This window comes from Eschrichtius robustus, chromosome 7 (genome assembly GCF_028021215.1).
Source record: "Eschrichtius robustus isolate mEscRob2 chromosome 7, mEscRob2.pri, whole genome shotgun sequence".
Taxonomy (NCBI): domain Eukaryota; kingdom Metazoa; phylum Chordata; class Mammalia; order Artiodactyla; family Eschrichtiidae; genus Eschrichtius; species Eschrichtius robustus.
This window is the reverse complement of record NC_090830.1, coordinates 19,768,351-19,795,466: the sequence shown is the minus strand read 5'-3', so window position 1 is coordinate 19,795,466 and position 27,116 is coordinate 19,768,351.

Sequence of the window (27,116 nt, the reverse complement as noted above, 5' to 3'; positions counted from 1 at the left end):
AAGGCAGAATTGCAGGAAACAGATTTCAGGAGGCAGATTCGAATCGCCTTTAAAGCACAGGAAAAGCGGCAAAACCTCGACAATGATGCCCTTGGCCAAAAAGGGTGTATGCGTTTTTTCCTGAATATATTCAGGAAAAAACGCATACGCCCTTTTTGGCCAACCAAGCAACCTGGAAAGGCAAATAAGCGCTACAAAGAAGTCTCGCTTCCCATCGGTCAAAAGGGCCATGCTGAATAAAGTGTCAAAACCAGAAATGCAGGACAGGCCACGGAGAAACGGGAGCCTTGCTACGCTGATGGGCGGGATGTAAATTGCCAACAGCCACTCTGGAGAAGTGTACGGTGTGTCCTGAAACATTTACAAAACTCAGCTTATAGAGCATAGGGCACTTCCACTCATGGGCGTATAAATTGGGAAAACTAAAAATCAGCAAGACACAAGCACCCCAAAGTTTAGGGCTGCTCTGTTGACAAGAACCTCCACTTCGTTACACCTTAAATATCCCAGGAAAGAGAAAAATGGATAAAGAAGTTGTGGTCCTTATGTACAATGGAATATCACTCAGCCATGAAATCAACGTCATAAGGCTAGTAGCAGCATGATGAGTGGAGTTAGGTACGACGATTCTAAGTCAAATAAGTCACACAGAAAAAGACACTTATCATAAGATATCACCTATAGAGGGAATGTAAAAACCGCTGCCCTTGAACTGAATTACAAAACAGAACAGAGTCACACGGTTAGAAAACACACAATGGCTGCCTAACAGCAAAGGTGAGGTGGGGTGATGCATAAAACAAGGGTTTCAAATTAGCTCAGATACCGTTCCATAAACCCAATATGTAATAGACAAGACCTACTCCTTGCTCAGGGAACTGGACTCAACACCCCCTATTCACCGCCCAAAAGTATATCTGACTAGTAAGAATCTTAAAACCTATGTATTGATATCTCTCTGTAAGTGAGTCAAGTGGGTGTAAAGCTGCATAAACACAGCAGTGAAAAGCAGCTAAACCCCATTATAAAACTCAATTAATTTTAAAAACCCGTGAAACAAAGACAGTGAAAGGGAGAGAAATTCTTACAAAATTCGTTCAGGCGCTGTGATGCCACCTGGATTGACCATATCTAGACCCGCAGCTGATTGAGACATAAGGGTGGACACTCTTGGGGCTGAGGGGTTTGGTGAGGTTCGGTGAGCAAACGCAGACGCTTTAAAGTAATACTGCGTGGTACCCATCCCATGGGTCCCAAATCTCCAGGTTCAAGGGCATCTTCCTACATCGAAAATATGCATGAGAAACCCAGAAGATGGTCCACCGAGTGATCGGGAAAGGTTTCTAAAACGCACCTCATTTCTTGTCTCCTTGTGCTCGGGTTCGCCATTCCAGCCGCTTTACTAGCAATCTCCCTCCTTGGAGAATCAGCACCTTTAACCTCCTGTTCCATACAGGTTGCAATTTGTCCTGAGGGTGAACGGGAAGAGGGGGAACCAATGAGAGACTAGCTCTAGGTGTTGGGACAGGCACAGGTCACTCTATTTTCCCATCAGGAAGAAGAATTAACCACAGGCTCAGTCTGCCGCCCGGAAGCAGAATAGGGCCTAAAGCAATCCTGCGCTTTTGCGGCCAGCTCCCAAGAGAGCGAGTTGAAAAATGGAGCTCAGGGGCACTGCAATTCACAAACCTGCAGACTTATAAATGATAACTCTCGTCTACAAATATATTGAGGGAAGGCAACAAAGAGGATTTGAAAGCAAGGCAGAATTGCAGGAAACAGATTTCAGGAGGCAGATTCGAATCGCCTTTAAAGCACAGGAAAAGCGGCAAAACCTCGACAATGATGCCCTTGGCCAAAAAGGGCGTATGCGTTTTTTCCTGAATATATTCAGGAAAAAACGCATACGCCCTTTTTGGCCAACCAAGCAACCTGGAAAGGCAAATCAGCGCTACAAAGAAGTCTCGCTTCCCATCGGTCAAAAGGGCCATGCTGAATAAAGTGTCAAAACCAGAAATGCAGGACAGGCCACGGAGAAACGGGAGCCTTGCTACGCTGATGGGCGGGATGTAAATTGCCAACAGCCACTCTGGAGAAGTGTACGGTGTGTCCTGAAACATTTACAAAACTCAGCTTAGAGAGCATAGGGCACTTCCACTCATGGGCGTATACATTGGGAAAACTAAAAATCAGCAAGACACAAGCACCCCAAAGTTTAGGGCTGCTCTGTTGACAAGAACCTCCACTTCGTTACACCTTAAATATCCCAGGAAAGAGAAAAATGGATAAAGAAGTTGTGGTCCTTATGTACAATGGAATATCACTCAGCCATGAAATCAACGTCATAAGGCTAGTAGCAGCATGATGAGTGGATTTAGGTACGACGATTCTAAGTGCAATAAGTCACACAGAAAAAGACACTTATCATAAGATATCACTTATAGAGGGAATGTAAAAACCGCTGCCCTTGAACTGAATTACAAAACAGAACAGAGTCACACGGTTAGAAAACACACTATGGCTGCCAAACGGGAAAGGTGAGGTGGGGTGATGCATAAAACAAGGGTTTCAAATTAGCTCAGATACCGTTCCATAAACCCAATACGTAATAGACAAGACCTACTCCTTGCTCAGGGAACTGGACTCAACACCCCCTATTCACCGCCCAAGAGTATATCTGACTAGTAAGAATCTTAAAACCTATGTATTGATATCTCTCTGTAAGTGAGTCAAGGGGGGGAAAGCTGCATAAACACAGCAGTGAAAAGCAGCTAAACCCCATTATAAAACTCAATTAATTTTAAAACCCCGTGAAACAAAGACAGTGAAAGAGAGAGAAATTCTTACAAAATTCGTTCAGGGGCTGTGATGCCACCTGGATTGACCATATCTAGACCCGCAGCTGATTGAGACATAAGGGTGGACACTCTTGGGGCTGAGAGGTTTGGTTAGGTTGGGTGAGCAAACGCAGACGCTTTAAAGTAATACTGCGTGGTACCCATCCCATGGGTCCCAAATCTCCAGGTTCAAGGGCATCTTCCTACATCGAAAACATGCATGAGAAACCCAGAAGATGGTCCACCGAGTGATCGGGAAAGGTTTCTAAAACGCACCTCATTTCTCATCTCCTTGTGCTCGGGTTCGCCATTCCAGCCGCTTTACTAGCAATCTCCCTCCTTGGAGAATCAGCACCTTTAACCTCCTGTTCCATACAGGTTGCAATTTGTCCTGAGGGTGAACGGGAAGAGGGGGAACCAATGAGAGACTAGCTCTAGGTGTTGGGACAGGCACAGGTCACTCTATTTTCCCATCAGGAAGAAGAATTAACCACAGGCTCAGTCTGCCGCCCGGAAGCAGAATAGGGCCTAAAGCAATCCTGCGCTTTTGCGGCCAGCTCCCAAGAGAGCGAGTTGAAAAATGGAGCTCAGGGGCACTGCAATTCACAAACCTGCAGACTTATAAATGATAACTCTCGTCTACAAATATATTGAGGGAAGGCAACAAAGAGGATTTGAAAGCAAGGCAGAATTGCAGGAAACAGATTTCAGGAAGCACATTCGAATCGCCTTTAAAGCACAGGAAAAGCAGCAAAACCTCGACAATGATGCCCTTGGCCAAAAAGGGCGTATGCGTTTTTTCCTGAATACATTCAGGAAAAAACGCATACGCCCTTTTTAGCCAACCAAGCAACCTGGAAAGGCAAATCAGCGCTACAAAGAAGTCTCGCTTCCCATCGGTCAAAAGGGCCATGCTGAATAAAGTGTCAAAACCAGAAATGCAGGACAGGCCACGGAGAAACGGGAGCCTTGCTACGCTGATGGGCGGGATGTAAATTGCCAACAGCCACTCTGGAGAAGTGTACGGTGTGTCCTGAAACATTTACAAAACTCAGCTTAGAGAGCATAGGGCATTTCCACTCATGGGCGTATAAATTGGGAAAACTAAAAATCAGCAAGACACAAGCACCCCAAAGTTTAGGGCTGCTCTGTTGACAAGAACCTCCACTTCGTTACACCTTAAATATCCCAGGAAAGAGAAAAATGGATAAAGAAGTTGTGGTCCTTATGTACAATGGAATATCACTCAGCCATGAAATCAACGTCATAAGGCTAGTAGCAGCATGATGAGTGGAGTTAGGTACGACGATTCTAAGTGAAATAAGTCACACAGAAAAAGACACTTATCATAAGATATCACCTATAGAGGGAATGTAAAAACCGCTGCCCTTGAACAGAATTACAAAACAGAACAGAGTCACACGGTTAGAAAACACACTATGGCTGCCTAACGGCAAAGGTGAGGTGGGGTGATGCATAAAACAAGGGTTTCAAATTAGCTCAGATACCGTTCCATAAACCCAATATGTAATAGACAAGACCTACTCCTTGCTCAGGGAACTGGACTCAACACCCCCTATTCACCGCCCAAGAATATATCTGACTAGTAAGAATCTTAAAACTTATGTATTGATATCTCTCTGTAAGTGAGTCAAGTGGGTGTAAAGCTGCATAAACACAGCAGTGAAAAGCAGCTAAACCCCATTATAAAACTCAATTAATTTTAAAAACCCGTGAAACAAAGACAGTGAAAGGGAGAGAAATTCTTACAAAATTCGTTCAGGGGCTGTGATGCCACCTGGATTGACCATATCTAGACCCGCAGCTGATTGAGACATAAGGGTGGACACTCTTGGGGCTGAGAGGTTTGGTGAGGTTGGGTGAGCAAACGCAGACGCTTTAAAGTAATACTGCGTGTTACCCATCCCATGGGTCCCAAATCTCCAGGTTCAAGGGCATCTTCCTACATCGAAAACATGCATGAGAAACCCAGAAGATGGTCCACCGAGTGATCGGGAAAGGTTTCTAAAAGGCACCTCATTTCTCATCTCCTTGTGCTCGGGTTCGCCATTCCAGCCGCTTTACTAGCAATCTCCCTCCTTGGAGAATCAGCACCTTTAACCTCCTGTTCCATACAGGTTGCAATTTGTCCTGAGGGTGAACGGGAAGAGGGGGAACCAATGAGAGACTAGCTCTAGGTGTTGGGACAGGCACAGGTCACTCTATTTTCCCATCAGGAAGAAGAATTAACCACAGGCTCAGTCTGCCGCCCGGAAGCAGAATAGGGCCTAAAGCAATCCTGCGCTTTTGCGGCCAGCTCCCAAGAGAGCGAGTTGAAAAATGGAGCTCAGGGGCACTGCAATTCACAAACCTGCAGACTTATAAATGATAACTCTCGTCTACAAATATATTGAGGGAAGGCAACAAAGAGGATTTGAAAGCAAGGCAGAATTGCAGGAAACAGATTTCAGGAGGCAGATTCGAATCGCCTTTAAAGCACAGGAAAAGCGGCAAAACCTCGACAATGATGCCCTTGGCCAAAAAGGGCGTATGCGTTTTTTCCTGAATATATTCAGGAAAAAACGCATACGCCCTTTTTGGCCAACCAAGCAACCTGGAAAGGCAAATCAGCGCTACAAAGAAGTCTCGCTTCCCATCGGTCAAAAGGGCCATGCTGAATAAAGTGTCAAAACCAGAAATGCAGGACAGGCCACGGAGAAACGGGAGCCTTGCTACGCTGATGGGCGGGATGTAAATTGCCAACAGCCACTCTGGAGAAGTGTACGGTGTGTCCTGAAACATTTACAAAACTCAGCTTAGAGAGCATAGGGCACTTCCACTCATGGGCGTATAAATTGGGAAAACTAAAAATCAGCAAGACACAAGCACCCCAAAGTTTAGGGCTGCTCTGTTGACAAGAACCTCCACTTCGTTACACCTTAAATATCCCAGGAAAGAGAAAAATGGATAAAGAAGTTGTGGTCCTTATGTACAATGGAATATCACTCAGCCATGAAATCAACGTCATAAGGCTAGTAGCAGCATGATGAGTGGATTTAGGTACGACGATTCTAAGTGAAATAAGTCACACAGAAAAAGACACTTATCATAAGATATCACTTATAGAGGGAATGTAAAAACCGCTACCCTTGAACTGAATTACAAAACAGAACAGAGTCACACGGTTAGAAAACACACTATGGCTGCCTAACCGGAAAGGTGAGGTGGGGTGATGCATAAAACAAGGGTTTCAAATTAGCTCAGATACCGTTCCATAAACCCAATATGTAATAGACAAGACCTACTCCTTGCTCAGGGAACTGGACTAAACACCCCCTATTCACCGCCCAAGAGTATATCTGACTAGTAAGAATCTTAAAACTTATGTATTGATATCTCTCTGTAAGTGAGTCAAGTGGGTGTAAAGCTGCATAAACACAGCAGTGAAAAGCAGCTAAACCCCATTATAAAACTCAATTAATTTTAAAACCCCGTGAAACAAAGACAGTGAAAGAGAGAGAAATTCTTACAAAATTCGTTCAGGGGCTGTGATGCCACCTGGATTGACCATATCTAGACCCGCAGCTGATTGAGACATAAGGGTGGACACTCTTGGGGCTGAGAGGTTTGGTTAGGTTGGGTGAGCAAACGCAGACGCTTTAAAGTAATACTGCGTGGTACCCATCCCATGGGTCCCAAATCTCCAGGTTCAAGGGCATCTTCCTACATCGAAAACATGCATGAGAAACCCAGAAGATGGTCCACCGAGTGATCGGGAAAGGTTTCTAAAACGCACCTCATTTCTCATCTCCTTGTGCTCGGGTTCGCCATTCCAGCCGCTTTACTAGCAATCTCCCTCCTTGGAGAATCAGCACCTTTAACCTCCTGTTCCATACAGGTTGCAATTTGTCCTGAGGGTGAACGGGAAGAGGGGGAACCAATGAGAGACTAGCTCTAGGTGTTGGGACAGGCACAGGTCACTCTATTTTCCCATCAGGAAGAAGAATTAACCACAGGCTCAGTCTGCCGCCCGGAAGCAGAATAGGGCCTAAAGCAATCCTGCGCTTTTGCGGCCAGCTCCCAAGAGAGCGAGTTGAAAAATGGAGCTCAGGGGCACTGCAATTCACAAACCTGCAGACTTATAAATGATAACTCTCGTCTACAAATATATTGAGGGAAGGCAACAAAGAGGATTTGAAAGCAAGGCAGAATTGCAGGAAACAGATTTCAGGAAGCAGATTCGAATCGCCTTTAAAGCACAGGAAAAGCAGCAAAACCTCGACAATGATGCCCTTGGCCAAAAAGGGCGTATGCGTTTTTTCCTGAATATATTCAGGAAAAAACGCATACGCCCTTTTTAGCCAACCAAGCAACCTGGAAAGGCAAATCAGCCCTACAAAGAAGTCTCGCTTCCCATCGGTCAAAAGGGCCATGCTGAATAAAGTGTCAAAACCAGAAATGCAGGACAGGCCACGGAGAAACGGGAGCCTTGCTACGCTGATGGGCGGGATGTAAATTGCCAACAGCCACTCTGGAGAAGTGTACGGTGTGTCCTGAAACATTTACAAAACTCAGCTTAGAGAGCATAGGGCACTTCCACTCATGGGCGTATAAATTGGGAAAACTAAAAATCAGCAAGACACAAGCACCCCAAAGTTTAGGGCTGCTCTGTTGACAAGAACCTCCACTTCGTTACACCTTAAATATCCCAGGAAAGAGAAAAATGGATAAAGAAGTTGTGGTCCTTATGTACAATGGAATATCACTCAGCCATGAAATCAACGTCATAAGGCTAGTAGCAGCATGATGAGTGGATTTAGGTACGACGATTCTAAGTGAAATAAGTCACACAGAAAAAGACACTTATTATAAGATATCACTTATAGAGGGAATGTAAAAACCGCTACCCTTGAACTGAATTACAAAACAGAACAGAGTCACACGGTTAGAAAACACACTATGGCTGCCTAACCGGAAAGGTGAGGTGGGGTGATGCATAAAACAAGGGTTTCAAATTAGCTCAGATACCGTTCCATAAACCCAATATGTAATAGACAAGACCTACTCCTTGCTCAGGGAACTGGACTCAACACCCCCTATTCACCGCCCAAGAGTATATCTGACTAGTAAGAATCTTAAAACTTATGTATTGATATCTCTCTGTAAGTGAGTCAAGTGGGTGTAAAGCTGCATAAACACAGCAGTGAAAAGCAGCTAAACCCCATTATAAAACTCAATTAATTTTAAAACCCCGTGAAACAAAGACAGTGAAAGAGAGAGAAATTCTTACAAAATTCGTTCAGGGGCTGTGATGCCACCTGGATTGACCATATCTAGACCCGCAGCTGATTGAGACATAAGGGTGGACACTCTTGGGGCTGAGAGGTTTGGTGAGGTTGGGTGAGCAAACGCAGACGCTTTAAAGTAATACTGCGTGGTACCCATCCCATGGGTCCCAAATCTCCAGGTTCAAGGGCATCTTCCTATATCGAAAACATGCATGAGAAACCCAGAAGATGGTCCACCGAGTGATCGGGAAAGGTTTCTAAAACGCACCTCATTTCTCATCTCCTTGTGCTCGGGTTCGCCATTCCAGCCGCTTTACTAGCAATCTCCCTCCTTGGAGAATCAGCACCTTTAACCTCCTGTTCCATACAGGTTGCAATTTGTCCTGAGGGTGAACGGGAAGAGGGGGAACCAATGAGAGACTAGCTCTAGGTGTTGGGACAGGCACAGGTCACTCTATTTTCCCATCAGGAAGAAGAATTAACCACAGGCTCAGTCTGCCGCCCGGAAGCAGAATAGGGCCTAAAGCAATCCTGCGCTTTTGCGGCCAGCTCCCAAGAGAGCGAGTTGAAAAATGGAGCTCAGGGGCACTGCAATTCACAAACCTGCAGACTTATAAATGATAACTCTCGTCTACAAATATATTGAGGGAAGGCAACAAAGAGGATTTGAAAGCAAGGCAGAATTGCAGGAAACAGATTTCAGGAGGCAGATTCGAATCGCCTTTAAAGCACAGGAGAAGTGGCAAAACCTCGACAATGATGCCCTTGGCCAAAAAGGGCGTATGCGTTTTTTCCTGAATATATTCAGGAAAAAACGCATACGCCCTTTTTGGCCAACCAAGCAACCTGGAAAGGCAAATCAGCGCTACAAAGAAGTCTCGCTTCCCATCGGTCAAAAGGGCCATGCTGAATAAAGTGTCAAAACCAGAAATGCAGGACAGGCCACGGAGAAACGGGAGCCTTGCTACGCTGATGGGCGGGATGTAAATTGCCAACAGCCACTCTGGAGAAGTGTACGGTGTGTCCTGAAACATTTACAAAACTCAGCTTACAGAGCATAGGGCACTTCCACTCATGGGCGTATACATTGGGAAAACTAAAAATCAGCAAGACACAAGCACCCCAAAGTTTAGGGCTGCTCTGTTGACAAGAACCTCCACTTCGTTACACCTTAAATATCCCAGGAAAGAGAAAAATGGATAAAGAAGTTGTGGTCCTTATGTACAATGGAATATCACTCAGCCATGAAATCAACGTCATAAGGCTAGTAGCAGCATGATGAGTGGAGTTAGGTACGACGATTCTAAGTGAAATAAGTCACACAGAAAAAGACACTTATCATAAGATATCACCTATAGAGGGAATGTAAAAACCGCTGCCCTTGAACAGAATTACAAAACAGAACAGAGTCACACGGTTAGAAAACACACTATGGCTGCCTAACGGCAAAGGTGAGGTGGGGTGATGCATAAAACAAGGGTTTCAAATTAGCTCAGATACCGTTCCATAAACCCAATATGTAATAGACAAGACCTACTCCTTGCTCAGGGAACTGGACTCAACACCCCCTATTCACCGCCCAAGAATATATCTGACTAGTAAGAATCTTAAAACTTATGTATTGATATCTCTCTGTAAGTGAGTCAAGTGGGTGTAAAGCTGCATAAACACAGCAGTGAAAAGCAGCTAAACCCCATTATAAAACTCAATTAATTTTAAAAACCCGTGAAACAAAGACAGTGAAAGGGAGAGAAATTCTTACAAAATTCGTTCAGGGGCTGTGATGCCACCTGGATTGACCATATCTAGACCCGCAGCTGATTGAGACATAAGGGTGGACACTCTTGGGGCTGAGAGGTTTGGTGAGGTTGGGTGAGCAAACGCAGACGCTTTAAAGTAATACTGCGTGGTACCCATCCCATGGGTCCCAAATCTCCAGGTTCAAGGGCATCTTCCTACATCGAAAACATGCATGAGAAACCCAGAAGATGGTCCACCGAGTGATCGGGAAAGGTTTCTAAAAGGCACCTCATTTCTCATCTCCTTGTGCTCGGGTTCGCCATTCCAGCCGCTTTACTAGCAATCTCCCTCCTTGGAGAATCAGCACCTTTAACCTCCTGTTCCATACAGGTTGCAATTTGTCCTGAGGGTGAACGGGAAGAGGGGGAACCAATGAGAGACTAGCTCTAGGTGTTGGGACAGGCACAGGTCACTCTATTTTCCCATCAGGAAGAAGAATTAACCACAGGCTCAGTCTGCCGCCCGGAAGCAGAATAGGGCCTAAAGCAATCCTGCGCTTTTGCGGCCAGCTCCCAAGAGAGCGAGTTGAAAAATGGAGCTCAGGGGCACTGCAATTCACAAACCTGCAGACTTATAAATGATAACTCTCGTCTACAAATATATTGAGGGAAGGCAACAAAGAGGATTTGAAAGCAAGGCAGAATTGCAGGAAACAGATTTCAGGAGGCAGATTCGAATCGCCTTTAAAGCACAGGAAAAGCGGCAAAACCTCGACAATGATGCCCTTGGCCAAAAAGGGCGTATGCGTTTTTTCCTGAATATATTCAGGAAAAAACGCATACGCCCTTTTTGGCCAACCAAGCAACCTGGAAAGGCAAATCAGCGCTACAAAGAAGTCTCGCTTCCCATCGGTCAAAAGGGCCATGCTGAATAAAGTGTCAAAACCAGAAATGCAGGACAGGCCACGGAGAAACGGGAGCCTTGCTACACTGATGGGCGGGATGTAAATTGCCAACAGCCACTCTGGAGAAGTGTACGGTGTGTCCTGAAACATTTACAAAACTCAGCTTACAGAGCATAGGGCACTTCCACTCATGGGCGTATACATTGGGAAAACTAAAAATCAGCAAGACACAAGCACCCCAAAGTTTAGGGCTGCTCTGTTGACAAGAACCTCCACTTCGTTACACCTTAAATATCCCAGGAAAGAGAAAAATGGATAAAGAAGTTGTGGTCCTTATGTACAATGGAATATCACTCAGCCATGAAATCAACGTCATAAGGCTAGTAGCAGCATGATGAGTGGATTTAGGTACGACGATTCTAAGTGCAATAAGTCACACAGAAAAAGACACTTATCATAAGATATCACTTATAGAGGGAATGTAAAAACCGCTACCCTTGAACTGAATTACAAAACAGAACAGAGTCACACGGTTAGAAAACACACTATGGCTGCCTAACGGGAAAGGTGAGGTGGGGTGATGCATAAAACAAGGGTTTCAAATTAGCTCAGATACCGTTCCATAAACCCAATACGTAATAGACAAGACCTACTCCTTGCTCAGGGAACTGGACTCAACACCCCCTATTCACCGCCCAAGAATATATCTGACTAGTAAGAATCTTAAAACCTATCTATTGATATCTCTCTGTAAGTGAGTCAAGTGGGTGTAAAGCTGCATAAACACAGCAGTGAAAAGCAGCTAAACCCCATTATAAAACTCAATTAATTTTAAAAACCCGTGAAACAAAGACAGTGAAAGAGAGAGAAATTCTTACAGAATTCGTTCAGGGGCTTTGATGCCACCTGGATTGACCAAATCTTGACACACAGCTGATTGAGACATAAGGGTGGACACTCTTGGGGCTGAGAGGTTTGGTGAGGTTGGGTGAGCAAACGCAGACGCTTTAAAGTAATACTGCGTGGTACCCATCCCATGGGTCCCAAATCTCCAGGTTCAAGGGCATCTTCCTACATTGAAAACATGCATGAGAAACCCAGAAGATGGTCCACCGAGTGATCGGGAAAGGTTTCTAAAACGCACCTCATTTCTCATCTCCTTGTGCTCGGGTTCGCCATTCCAGCCGCTTTACTAGCAATCTCCCTCCTTGGAGAATCAGCACCTTTAACCTCCTGTTCCATACAGGTGGCAATTTGTCCTGAGGGTGAACGGGAAGACGGGGAACCAATGTGAGACTAGCTCTAGGTGTTGGGACAGGCACAGGTCACTCTATTTTCCCATCAGGAAGAAGAATTAACCACAGGCTCAGTCTGCCGCCCGGAAGCAGAATAGGGCCTAAAGCAATCCTGCGCTTTTGCGGCCAGCTCCCAAGAGAGCGAGTTGAAAAATGGAGCTCAGGGGCACTGCAATTCACAAACCTGCAGACTTATAAATGATAACTCTCGTCTACAAATATATTGAGGGAAGGCAACAAAGAGGATTTGAAAGCAAGGCAGAATTGCAGGAAACAGATTTCAGGAGGCAGATTCGAATCGCCTTTAAAGCACAGGAAAAGCGGCAAAACCTCGACAATGATGCCCTTGGCCAAAAAGGGCGTATGCGTTTTTTCCTGAATATATTCAGGAAAAAACGCATACGCCCTTTTTGGCCAACCAAGCAACCTGGAAAGGCAAATCAGCGCTACAAAGAAGTCTCGCTTCCCATCGGTCAAAAGGGCCATGCTGAATAAAGTGTCAAAACCAGAAATGCAGGACAGGCCACGGAGAAACGGGAGCCTTGCTACGCTGATGGGCGGGATGTAAATTGCCAACAGCCACTCTGGAGAAGTGTACGGTGTGTCCTGAAACATTTACAAAACTCAGCTTAGAGAGCATAGGGCACTTCCACTCATGGGCGTATAAATTGGGAAAACTAAAAATCAGCAAGACACAAGCACCCCAAAGTTTAGGGCTGCTCTGTTGACAAGAACCTCCACTTCGTTACACCTTAAATATCCCAGGAAAGAGAAAAATGGATAAAGAAGTTGTGGTCCTTATGTACAATGGAATATCACTCAGCCATGAAATCAACGTCATAAGGCTAGTAGCAGCATGATGAGTGGATTTAGGTACGACGATTCTAAGTGAAATAAGTCACACAGAAAAAGACACTTATCATAAGATATCACTTATAGAGGGAATGTAAAAACCGCTACCCTTGAACTGAATTACAAAACAGAACAGAGTCACACGGTTAGAAAACACACTATGGCTGCCTAACCGGAAAGGTGAGGTGGGGTGATGCATAAAACAAGGGTTTCAAATTAGCTCAGATACCGTTCCATAAACCCAATATGTAATAGACAAGACCTACTCCTTGCTCAGGGAACTGGACTCAACACCCCCTATTCACCGCCCAAGAGTATATCTGACTAGTAAGAATCTTAAAACTTATGTATTGATATCTCTCTGTAAGTGAGTCAAGTGGGTGTAAAGCTGCATAAACACAGCAGTGAAAAGCAGCTAAACCCCATTATAAAACTCAATTAATTTTAAAACCCCGTGAAACAAAGACAGTGAAAGAGAGAGAAATACTTACAAAATTCGTTCAGGGGCTGTGATGCCACCTGGATTGACCATATCTAGACCCGCAGCTGATTGAGACATAAGGGTGGACACTCTTGGGGCTGAGAGGTTTGGTGAGGTTGGGTGAGCAAACGCAGACGCTTTAAAGTAATACTGCGTGGTACCCATCCCATGGGTCCCAAATCTCCAGGTTCAAGGGCATCTTCCTATATCGAAAACATGCATGAGAAACCCAGAAGATGGTCCACCGAGTGATCGGGAAAGGTTTCTAAAACGCACCTCATTTCTCATCTCCTTGTGCTCGGGTTCGCCATTCCAGCCGCTTTACTAGCAATCTCCCTCCTTGGAGAATCAGCACCTTTAACCTCCTGTTCCATACAGGTGGCAATTTGTCCTGAGGGTGAACGGGAAGACGGGGAACCAATGTGAGACTAGCTCTAGGTGTTGGGACAGGCACAGGTCACTCTATTTTCCCATCAGGAAGAAGAATTAACCACAGGCTCAGTCTGCCGCCCGGAAGCAGAATAGGGCCTAAAGCAATCCTGCGCTTTTGCGGCCAGCTCCCAAGAGAGCGAGTTGAAAAATGGAGCTCAGGGGCACTGCAATTCACAAACCTGCAGACTTATAAATGATAACTCTCGTCTACAAATATATTGAGGGAAGGCAACAAAGAGGATTTGAAAGCAAGGCAGAATTGCAGGAAACAGATTTCAGGAGGCAGATTCGAATCGCCTTTAAAGCACAGGAAAAGCGGCAAAACCTCGACAATGATGCCCTTGGCCAAAAAGGGCGTATGCGTTTTTTCCTGAATATATTCAGGAAAAAACGCATACGCCCTTTTTGGCCAACCAAGCAACCTGGAAAGGCAAATCAGCGCTACAAAGAAGTCTCGCTTCCCATCGGTCAAAAGGGCCATGCTGAATAAAGTGTCAAAACCAGAAATGCAGGACAGGCCACGGAGAAACGGGAGCCTTGCTACGCTGATGGGCGGGATGTAAATTGCCAACAGCCACTCTGGAGAAGTGTACGGTGTGTCCTGAAACATTTACAAAACTCAGCTTAGAGAGCATAGGGCACTTCCACTCATGGGCGTATAAATTGGGAAAACTAAAAATCAGCAAGACACAAGCACCCCAAAGTTTAGGGCTGCTCTGTTGACAAGAACCTCCACTTCGTTACACCTTAAATATCCCAGGAAAGAGAAAAATGGATAAAGAAGTTGTGGTCCTTATGTACAATGGAATATCACTCAGCCATGAAATCAACGTCATAAGGCTAGTAGCAGCATGATGAGTGGATTTAGGTACGACGATTCTAAGTGAAATAAGTCACACAGAAAAAGACACTTATCATAAGATATCACTTATAGAGGGAATGTAAAAACCGCTACCCTTGAACTGAATTACAAAACAGAACAGAGTCACACGGTTAGAAAACACACTATGGCTGCCTAACCGGAAAGGTGAGGTGGGGTGATGCATAAAACAAGGGTTTCAAATTAGCTCAGATACCGTTCCATAAACCCAATATGTAATAGACAAGACCTACTCCTTGCTCAGGGAACTGGACTCAACACCCCCTATTCACCGCCCAAGAGTATATCTGACTAGTAAGAATCTTAAAACTTATGTATTGATATCTCTCTGTAAGTGAGTCAAGTGGGTGTAAAGCTGCATAAACACAGCAGTGAAAAGCAGCTAAACCCCATTATAAAACTCAATTAATTTTAAAACCCCGTGAAACAAAGACAGTGAAAGAGAGAGAAATACTTACAAAATTCGTTCAGGGGCTGTGATGCCACCTGGATTGACCATATCTAGACCCGCAGCTGATTGAGACATAAGGGTGGACACTCTTGGGGCTGAGAGGTTTGGTGAGGTTGGGTGAGCAAACGCAGACGCTTTAAAGTAATACTGCGTGGTACCCATCCCATGGGTCCCAAATCTCCAGGTTCAAGGGCATCTTCCTATATCGAAAACATGCATGAGAAACCCAGAAGATGGTCCACCGAGTGATCGGGAAAGGTTTCTAAAACGCACCTCATTTCTCATCTCCTTGTGCTCGGGTTCGCCATTCCAGCCGCTTTACTAGCAATCTCCCTCCTTGGAGAATCAGCACCTTTAACCTCCTGTTCCATACAGGTTGCAATTTGTCCTGAGGGTGAACGGGAAGAGGGGGAACCAATGAGAGACTAGCTCTAGGTGTTGGGACAGGCACAGGTCACTCTATTTTCCCATCAGGAAGAAGAATTAACCACAGGCTCAGTCTGCCGCCCGGAAGCAGAATAGGGCCTAAAGCAATCCTGCGCTTTTGCGGCCAGCTCCCAAGAGAGCGAGTTGAAAAATGGAGCTCAGGGGCACTGCAATTCACAAACCTGCAGACTTATAAATGATAACTCTCGTCTACAAATATATTGAGGGAAGGCAACAAAGAGGATTTGAAAGCAAGGCAGAATTGCAGGAAACAGATTTCAGGAGGCAGATTCGAATCGCCTTTAAAGCACAGGAAAAGCGGCAAAACCTCGACAATGATGCCCTTGGCCAAAAAGGGCGTATGCGTTTTTTCCTGAATATATTCAGGAAAAAACGCATACGCCCTTTTTGGCCAACCAAGCAACCTGGAAAGGCAAATCAGCGCTACAAAGAAGTCTCGCTTCCCATCGGTCAAAAGGGCCATGCTGAATAAAGTGTCAAAACCAGAAATGCAGGACAGGCCACGGAGAAACGGGAGCCTTGCTACGCTGATGGGCGGGATGTAAATTGCCAACAGCCACTCTGGAGAAGTGTACGGTGTGTCCTGAAACATTTACAAAACTCAGCATACAGAGCATAGGGCACTTCCACTCATGGGCGTATAATTGGGAAAACTAAAAATCAGCAAGACACAAGCACCCCAAAGTTTAGGGCTGCTCTGTTGACAAGAACCTCCACTTCGTTACACCTTAAATATCCCAGGAAAGAGAAAAATGGATAAAGAAGTTGTGGTCCTTATGTACAATGGAATATCACTCAGCCATGAAATCAACGTCATAAGGCTAGTAGCAGCATGATGAGTGGATTTAGGTACGACGATTCTAAGTGCAATAAGTCACACAGAAAAAGACACTTATCATAAGATATCACTTATAGAGGGAATGTAAAAACCGCTACCCTTGAACTGAATTACAAAACAGAACAGAGTCACACGGTTAGAAAACACACTATGGCTGCCTAACGGGAAAGGTGAGGTGGGGTGATGCATAAAACAAGGGTTTCAAATTAGCTCAGATACCGTTCCATAAACCCAATACGTAATAGACAAGACCTACTCCTTGCTCAGGGAACTGGACTCAACACCCCCTATTCACCGCCCAAGAATATATCTGACTAGTAAGAATCTTAAAACCTATCTATTGATATCTCTCTGTAAGTGAGTCAAGTGGGTGTAAAGCTGCATAAACACAGCAGTGAAAAGCAGCTAAACCCCATTATAAAACTCAATTAATTTTAAAAACCCGTGAAACAAAGACAGTGAAAGAGAGAGAAATTCTTACAGAATTCGTTCAGGGGCTGTGATGCCACCTGGATTGACCAAATCTTGACCCGCAGCTGATTGAGACATAAGGGTGGACACTCTTGGGGCTGAGAGGTTTGGTGAGGTTGGGTGAGCAAACGCAGACGCTTTAAAGTAATACTGCGTGGTACCCATCCCATGGGTCCCAAATCTCCAGGTTCAAGGGCATCTTCCTACATTGAAAACATGCATGAGAAACCCAGAAGATGGTCCACCGAGTGATCGGGAAAGGTTTCTAAAACGCACCTCATTTCTCATCTCCTTGTGCTCGGGTTCGCCATTCCAGCCGCTTTACTAGCAATCTCCCTCCTTGGAGAATCAGCACCTTTAACCTCCTGTTCCATACAGGTGGCAATTTGTCCTGAGGGTGAACGGGAAGACGGGGAACCAATGTGAGACTAGCTCTAGGTGTTGGGACAGGCACAGGTCACTCTATTTTCCCATCAGGAAGAAGAATTAACCACAGGCTCAGTCTGCCGCCCGGAAGCAGAATAGGGCCTAAAGCAATCCTGCGCTTTTGCGGCCAGCTCCCAAGAGAGCGAGTTGAAAAATGGAGCTCAGGGGCACTGCAATTCACAAACCTGCAGACTTATAAATGATAACTCTCGTCTACAAATATATTGAGGGAAGGCAACAAAGAGGATTTGAAAGCAAGGCAGAATTGCAGGAAACAGATTTCAGGAGGCAGATTCGAATCGCCTTTAAAGCACAGGAAAAGCGGCAAAACCTCGACAATGATGCCCTTGGCCAAAAAGGGCGTATGCGTTTTTTCCTGAATATATTCAGGAAAAAACGCATACGCCCTTTTTGGCCAACCAAGCAACCTGGAAAGGCAAATCAGCGCTACAAAGAAGTCTCGCTTCCCATCGGTCAAAAGGGCCATGCTGAATAAAGTGTCAAATCCACAAATGCAGGACAGGCCACGGAGAAACGGGAGCCTTGCTACGCTGATGGGCGGGATGTAAATTGCCAACAGCCACTCTGGAGAAGTGTACGGTGTGTCCTGAAACATTTACAAAACTCAGCTTAGAGAGCATAGGGCACTTCCACTCATGGGCGTATAAATTGGGAAAACTAAAAATCAGCAAGACACAAGCACCCCAAAGTTTAGGGCTGCTCTGTTGACAAGAACCTCCACTTCGTTACACCTTAAATATCCCAGGAAAGAGAAACATGGATAAAGAAGTTGTGGTCCTTATGTACAATGGAATATCACTCAGCCATGAAATCAACATCATAAGGCTAGTAGCAGCATGATGAGTGGATTTAGTTACGACGATTCTAAGTCAAATAAGTCACACAGAAAAAGACACTTATCATAAGATATCACCTATAGAGGGAATGTAAAAACCGCTGCCCTTGAACTGAATTACAAAACAGAACAGAGTCACACGGTTAGAAAACACACTATGGCTGCCTAACGGGAAAGGTGAGGTGGGGTGATGCATAAAACAAGGGTTTCAAATTAGCTCAGATACCGTTCCATAAACCCAATACGTAATAGACAAGACCTATTCCTTGCTCAGGGAACTGGACTCAACACCCCCTATTCACCGCCCAAGAGTATATCTGACTAGTAAGAATCTTAAAACCTATGTATTGATATCTCTCTGTAAGTGAGTCAAGTGGGTGTAAAGCTGCATAAACACAGCAGTGAAAAGCAGCTAAACCCCATTATAAAACTCAATTAATTTTAAAAACCCGTGAAACAAAGACAGTGAAAGGGAGAGAAATTCTTACAAAATTCGTTCAGGCGCTGTGATGCCACCTGGATTGACCATATCTAGACCCGCAGCTGATTGAGACATAAGGGTGGACACTCTTGGGGCTGAGGGGTTTGGTGAGGTTCGGTGAGCAAACGCAGACGCTTTAAAGTAATACTGCGTGGTACCCATCCCATGGGTCCCAAATCTCCAGGTTCAAGGGCATCTTCCTACATCGAAAACATGCATGAGAAACCCAGAAGATGGTCCACCGAGTGATCGGGAAAGGTTTCTAAAACGCACCTCATTTCTCGTCTCCTTGTGCTCGGGTTCGCCATTCCAGCCGCTTTACTAGCAATCTCCCTTCTTGGAGAATCAGCACCTTTAACCTCCTGTTCCATACAGGTGGCAATTTGAACTGAGGGTGAACGGGAAGACGGGGAACCAATGAGAGACTAGCTCTAGGTGTTGGGACAGGCACAGGCCACTCTATTTTCCCATCAGGAAGAAGAATTAACCACAGGCTCAGTCTGCCGCCCGGAAGCAGAATAGGGCCTAAAGCAATCCTGCGCTTTTGCGGCCAGCTCCCAAGAGAGCGAGTTGAAAAATGGAGCTCAGGGGCAGTGCAATTCACAAACCTGCAGACTTATAAATGATAACTCTCGTCTACAAATATATTGAGGGAAGGCAACAAAGAGGATTTGAAAGCAAGGCAGAATTGCAGGAAACAGATTTCAGGAGGCAGATTCGAATCGCCTTTAAAGCACAGGAAAAGCGGCAAAACCTCGACAATGATGCCCTTGGCCAAAAAGGGCGTATGCGTTTTTTCCTGAATATATTCAGGAAAAAACGCATACGCCCTTTTTGGCCAACCAAGCAACCTGGAAAGGCAAATCAGCGCTACAAAGAAGTCTCGCTTCCCATCGGTCAAAAGGGCCATGCTGAATAAAGTGTCAAAACCAGAAATGCAGGACAGGCCACGGAGAAACGGGAGCCTTGCTACGCTGATGGGCGGGATGTAAATTGCCAACAGCCACTCTGGAGAAGTGTACGGTGTGTCCTGAAACATTTACAAAACTCAGCTTAGAGAGCATAGGGCACTTCCACTCATGGGCGTATAAATTGGGAAAACTAAAAATCAGCAAGACACAAGCACCCCAAAGTTTAGGGCTGCTCTGTTGACAAGAACCTCCACTTCGTTACACCTTAAATATCCCAGGAAAGAGAAAAATGGATAAAGAAGTTGTGGTCCTTATGTACAATGGAATATCACTCAGCCATGAAATCAACGTCATAAGGCTAGTAGCAGCATGATGAGTGGATTTAGGTACGACGATTCTAAGTGAAATAAATCACACAGAAAAAGACACTTATCATAAGATATCACTTATAGAGGGAATGTAAAAACCGCTACTCTTGAACTGAATTACAAAACAGAACAGAGTCACACGGTTAGAAAACACACTATGGCTGCCTAACGGGAAAGGTGAGGTGGGGTGATGCATAAAACAAGGGTTTCAAATTAGCTCAGATACCGTTCCATAAACCCAATACATAATAGACAAGACCTACTCCTTGCTCAGGGAACTGGACTCAACACCCCCTATTCACCGCCCAAGAATATATCTGACTAGTAAGAATCTTAAAACCTATGTATTGATATCTCTCAGTAAGTGAGTCAAGTGGGTGTAAAGCTGCATAAACACAGCAGTGAAAAGCAGCTAAACCCCATTATAAAACTCAATTAATTTTAAAAACCCGTGAAACAAAGACAGTGAAAGGGAGAGAAATTCTTACAAAATTCGTTCAGGGGCTGTGATGCCACCTGGATTGACCATATCTAGACCCGCAGCTGATTGAGACATAAGGGTGGACACTCTTGGGGCTGAGAGGTTTGGTGAGGTTGGGTGAGCAAACGCAGACGCTTTAAAGTAATACTGCGTGGTACCCATCCCATGGGTCCCAAATCTCCAGGTTCAAGGGCATTTTCCTATATCGAAAACATGCATGAGAAACCCAGAAGATGGTCCACCGAGTGATCGGGAAAGGTTTCTAAAACGCACCTCATTTCTCATCTCCTTGTGCTCGGGTTCGCCATTCCAGCCGCTTTACTAGCAATCTCCCTCCTTGGAGAATCAGCACCTTTAACCTCCTGTTCCATACAGGTGGCAATTTGTCCTGAGGGTGAACGGGAAGACGGGGAACCAATGTGAGACTAGCTCTAGGTGTTGGGACAGGCACAGGTCACTCTATTTTCCCATCAGGAAGAAGAATTAACCACAGGCTCAGTCTGCCGCCCGGAAGCAGAATAGGGCCTAAAGCAATCCTGCGCTTTTGCGGCCAGCTCCCAAGAGAGCGAGTTGAAAAATGGAGCTCAGGGGCACTGCAATTCACAAACCTGCAGACTTATAAATGATAACTCTCGTCTACAAATATATTGAGGGAAGGCAACAAAGAGGATTTGAAAGCAAGGCAGAATTGCAGGAAACAGATTTCAGGAGGCAGATTCGAATCGCCTTTAAAGCACAGGAAAAGCGGCAAAACCTCGACAATGATGCCCTTGGCCAAAAAGGGCGTATGCGTTTTTTCCTGAATATATTCAGGAAAAAACGCATACGCCCTTTTTGGCCAACCAAGCAACCTGGAAAGGCAAATCAGCGCTACAAAGAAGTCTCGCTTCCCATCGGTCAAAAGGGCCATGCTGAATAAAGTGTCAAATCCAGAAATGCAGGACAGGCCACGGAGAAACGGGAGCCTTGCTACGCTGATGGGCGGGATGTAAATTGCCAACAGCCACTCTGGAGAAGTGTACGGTGTGTCCTGAAACATTTACAAAACTCAGCTTAGAGAGCATAGGGCACTTCCACTCATGGGCGTATAAATTGGGAAAACTAAAAATCAGCAAGACACAAGCACCCCAAAGTTTAGGGCTGCTCTGTTGACAAGAACCTCCACTTCGTTACACCTTAAATATCCCAGGAAAGAGAAACATGGATAAAGAAGTTGTGGTCCTTATGTACAATGGAATATCACTCAGCCATGAAATCAACATCATAAGGCTAGTAGCAGCATGATGAGTGGATTTAGTTACGACGATTCTAAGTCAAATAAGTCACACAGAAAAAGACACTTATCATAAGATATCACCTATAGAGGGAATGTAAAAACCGCTGCCCTTGAACTGAATTACAAAACAGAACAGAGTCACACGGTTAGAAAACACACTATGGCTGCCTAACGGCAAAGGTGAGGTGGGGTGATGCATAAAACAAGGGTTTCAAATTAGCTCAGATACCGTTCCATAAACCCAATACGTAATAGACAAGACCTATTCCTTGCTCAGGGAACTGGACTCAACACCCCCTATTCACCGCCCAAGAGTATATCTGACTAGTAAGAATCTTAAAACCTATGTATTGATATCTCTCTGTAAGTGAGTCAAGTGGGTGTAAAGCTGCATAAACACAGCAGTGAAAAGCAGCTAAACCCCATTATAAAACTCAATTAATTTTAAAAACCCGTGAAACAAAGACAGTGAAAGGGAGAGAAATTCTTACAAAATTCGTTCAGGCGCTGTGATGCCACCTGGATTGACCATATCTAGACCCGCAGCTGATTGAGACATAAGGGTGGACACTCTTGGGGCTGAGGGGTTTGGTGAGGTTCGGTGAGCAAACGCAGACGCTTTAAAGTAATACTGCGTGGTACCCATCCCATGGGTCCCAAATCTCCAGGTTCAAGGGCATCTTCCTACATCGAAAACATGCATGAGAAACCCAGAAGATGGTCCACCGAGTGATCGGGAAAGGTTTCTAAAACGCACCTCATTTCTCGTCTCCTTGTGCTCGGGTTCGCCATTCCAGCCGCTTTACTAGCAATCTCCCTTCTTGGAGAATCAGCACCTTTAACCTCCTGTTCCATACAGGTGGCAATTTGAACTGAGGGTGAACGGGAAGACGGGGAACCAATGAGAGACTAGCTCTAGGTGTTGGGACAGGCACAGGCCACTCTATTTTCCCATCAGGAAGAAGAATTAACCACAGGCTCAGTCTGCCGCCCGGAAGCAGAATAGGGCCTAAAGCAATCCTGCGCTTTTGCGGCCAGCTCCCAAGAGAGCGAGTTGAAAAATGGAGCTCAGGGGCACTGCAATTCACAAACCTGCAGACTTATAAATGATAACTCTCGTCTACAAATATATTGAGGGAAGGCAACAAAGAGGATTTGAAAGCAAGGCAGAATTGCAGGAAACAGATTTCAGGAGGCAGATTCGAATCGCCTTTAAAGCACAGGAAAAGCGGCAAAACCTCGACAATGATGCCCTTGGCCAAAAAGGGCGTATGCGTTTTTTCCTGAATATATTCAGGAAAAAACGCATACGCCCTTTTTGGCCAACCAAGCAACCTGGAAAGGCAAATCAGCGCTACAAAGAAGTCTCGCTTCCCATCGGTCAAAAGGGCCATGCTGAATAAAGTGTCAAAACCAGAAATGCAGGACAGGCCACGGAGAAACGGGAGCCTTGCTACGCTGATGGGCGGGATGTAAATTGCCAACAGCCACTCTGGAGAAGTGTACGGTGTGTCCTGAAACATTTACAAAACTCAGCTTAGAGAGCATAGGGCACTTCCACTCATGGGCGTATAAATTGGGAAAACTAAAAATCAGCAAGACACAAGCACCCCAAAGTTTAGGGCTGCTCTGTTGACAAGAACCTCCACTTCGTTACACCTTAAATATCCCAGGAAAGAGAAAAATGGATAAAGAAGTTGTGGTCCTTATGTACAATGGAATATCACTCAGCCATGAAATCAACGTCATAAGGCTAGTAGCAGCATGATGAGTGGATTTAGGTACGACGATTCTAATTGAAATAAATCACACAGAAAAAGACACTTATCATAAGATATCACTTATAGAGGGAATGTAAAAACCGCTACTCTTGAACTGAATTACAAAACAGAACAGAGTCACACGGTTAGAAAACACACTATGGCTGCCTAACGGGAAAGGTGAGGTGGGGTGATGCATAAAACAAGGGTTTCAAATTAGCTCAGATACCGTTCCATAAACCCAATACGTAATAGACAAGACCTACTCCTTGCTCAGGGAACTGGACTCAACACCCCCTATTCACCGCCCAAGAGTATATCTGACTAGTAAGAATCTTAAAACCTATGTATTGATATCTCTCTGTAAGTGAGTCAAGTGGGTGTAAAGCTGCATAAACACAGCAGTGAAAAGCAGCTAAACCCCATTATAAAACTCAATTAATTTTAAAAACCCGTGAAACAAAGACAGTGAAAGGGAGAGAAATTCTTACAAAATTCGTTCAGGCGCTGTGATGCCACCTGGATTGACCATATCTAGACCCGCAGCTGATTGAGACATAAGGGTGGACACTCTTGGGGCTGAGGGGTTTGGTGAGGTTCGGTGAGCAAACGCAGACGCTTTAAAGTAATACTGCGTGGTACCCATCCCATGGGTCCCAAATCTCCAGGTTCAAGGGCATCTTCCTACATCGAAAACATGCATGAGAAACCCAGAAGATGGTCCACCGAGTGATCGGGAAAGGTTTCTAAAACGCACCTCATTTCTCGTCTCCTTGTGCTCGGGTTCGCCATTCCAGCCGCTTTACTAGCAATCTCCCTCCTTGGAGAATCAGCACCTTTAACCTCCTGTTCCATACAGGTGGCAATTTGAACTGAGGGTGAACGGGAAGACGGGGAACAAATGAGAGACTAGCTCTAGGTGTTGGGACAGGCACAGGTCACTCTATTTTCCCATCAGGAAGAAGAATTAACCACAGGCTCAGTCTGCCGCCCGGAAGCAGAATAGGGCCTAAAGCAATCCTGCGCTTTTGCGGCCAGCTCCCAAGAGAGGGAGTTGAAAAATGGAGCTCAGGGGCACTGCAATTCACAAACCTGCAGACTTATAAATGATAACTCTCGTCTACAAATATATTCAGGGAAGGCAACAAAGAGGATTTGAAAGCAAGGCAGAATTGCAGGAAACAGATTTCAGGAGGCAGATTCGAATCGCCTTTAAAGCACAGGAAAAGCGGCAAAACCTCGACAATGATGCCCTTGGCCAAAAAGGGCGTATGCGTTTTTTCCTGAATATATTCAGGAAAAAACGCATACGCCCTGTTTGGCCAACCAAGCAACCTGGAAAGGCAAATCAGCGCTACAAAGAAGTCTCGCTTCCCATCGGTCAAAAGGGCCATGCTGAATAAAGTGTCAAAACCAGAAATGCAGGACAGGCCACGGAGAAACGGGAGCCTTGCTACGCTGATGGGCGGGATGTAAATTGCCAACAGCCACTCTGGAGAAGTGTACGGTGTGTCCTGAAACATTTACAAAACTCAGCTTAGAGAGCATAGGGCACTTCCACTCATGGGCGTATAAATTGGGAAAACTAAAAATCAGCAAGACACAAGCACCCCAAAGTTTAGGGCTGCTCTGTTGACAAGAACCTCCACTTCGTTACACCTTAAATATCCCAGGAAAGAGAAAAATGGATAAAGAAGTTGTGGTCCTTATGTACAATGGAATATCACTCAGCCATGAAATCAACGTCATAAGGCTAGTAGCAGCATGATGAGTGGATTTAGGTACGACGATTCTAAGTGCAATAAGTCACACAGAAAAAGACACTTATCATAAGATATCACTTATAGAGGGAATGTAAAAACCGCTGCCCTTGAACTGAATTACAAAACAGAACAGAGTCACACGGTGAGAAAACACACTATGGCTGCCAAACGGGAAAGGTGAGGTGGGGTGATGCATAAAACAAGGGTTTCAAATTAGCTCAGATACCGTTCCATAAACCCAATACGTAATAGACAAGACCTACTCCTTGCTCAGGGAACTGGACTCAACACCCCCTATTCACCGCCCAGGAGTATATCTGACTAGTAAGAATCTTAAAACCTATGTATTGATATCTCTCTGTAAGTGAGTCAAGTGGGTGTAAAGCTGCATAAACACAGCAGTGAAAAGCAGCTAAACCCCATTATAAAACTCAATTAATTTTAAAAACCCGTGAAACAAAGACAGTGAAAGGGAGAGAAATTCTTACAAAATTCGTTCAGGCGCTGTGATGCCACCTGGATTGACCATATCTAGACCCGCAGCTGATTGAGACATAAGGGTGGACACTCTTGGGGCTGAGGGGTTTGGTGAGGTTCGGTGAGCAAACGCAGACGCTTTAAAGTAATACTGCGTGGTACCCATCCCATGGGTCCCAAATCTCCAGGTTCAAGGGCATCTTCCTACATCGAAAACATGCATGAGAAACCCAGAAGATGGTCCACCGAGTGATCGGGAAAGGTTTCTAAAAGGCACCTCATTTCTCATCACCTTGTGCTCGGGTTCGCCATTCCAGCCGCTTTACTAGCAATCTCCCTCCTTGGAGAATCAGCACCTTTAACCTCCTGTTCCATACAGGTTGCAATTTGTCCTGAGGGTGAACGGGAAGAGGGGGAACCAATGAGAGACTAGCTCTAGGTGTTGGGACAGGCACAGGTCACTCTATTTTCCCATCAGGAAGAAGAATTAACCACAGGCTCAGTCTGCCGCCCGGAAGCAGAATAGGGCCTAAAGCAATCCTGCGCTTTTGCGGCCAGCTCCCAAGAGAGCGAGTTGAAAAATGGAGCTCAGGGGCACTGCAATTCACAAACCTGCAGACTTATAAATGATAACTCTCGTCTACAAATATATTGAGGGAAGGCAACAAAGAGGATTTGAAAGCAAGGCAGAATTGCAGGAAACAGATTTCAGGAGGCAGATTCGAATCGCCTTTAAAGCACAGGAAAAGCGGCAAAACCTCGACAATGATGCCCTTGGCCAAAAAGGGCGTATGCGTTTTTTCCTGAATATATTCAGGAAAAAACGCATACGCCCTTTTTGGCCAACCAAGCAACCTGGAAAGGCAAATCAGCGCTACAAAGAAGTCTCGCTTCCCATCGGTCAAAAGGGCCATGCTGAATAAAGTGTCAAAACCAGAAATGCAGGACAGGCCACGGAGAAACGGGAGCCTTGCTACGCTGATGGGCGGGATGTAAATTGCCAACAGCCACTCTGGAGAAGTGTACGGTGTGTCCTGAAACATTTACAAAACTCAGCTTAAAGAGCATAGGGCACTTCCACTCATGGGCGTATAAATTGGGAAAACTAAAAATCAGCAAGACACAAGCACCCCAAAGTTTAGGGCTGCTCTGTTGACAAGAACCTCCACTTCGTTACACCTTAAATATCCCAGGAAAGAGAAAAATGGATAAAGAAGTTGTGGTCCTTATGTACAATGGAATATCACTCAGCCATGAAATCAACGTCATAAGGCTAGTAGCAGCATGATGAGTGGATTTAGGTACGACGATTCTAAGTGAAATAAGTCACACAGAAAAAGACACTTATCATAAGATATCACTTATACAGGGAATGTAAAAACCGCTACCCTTGAACTGAAT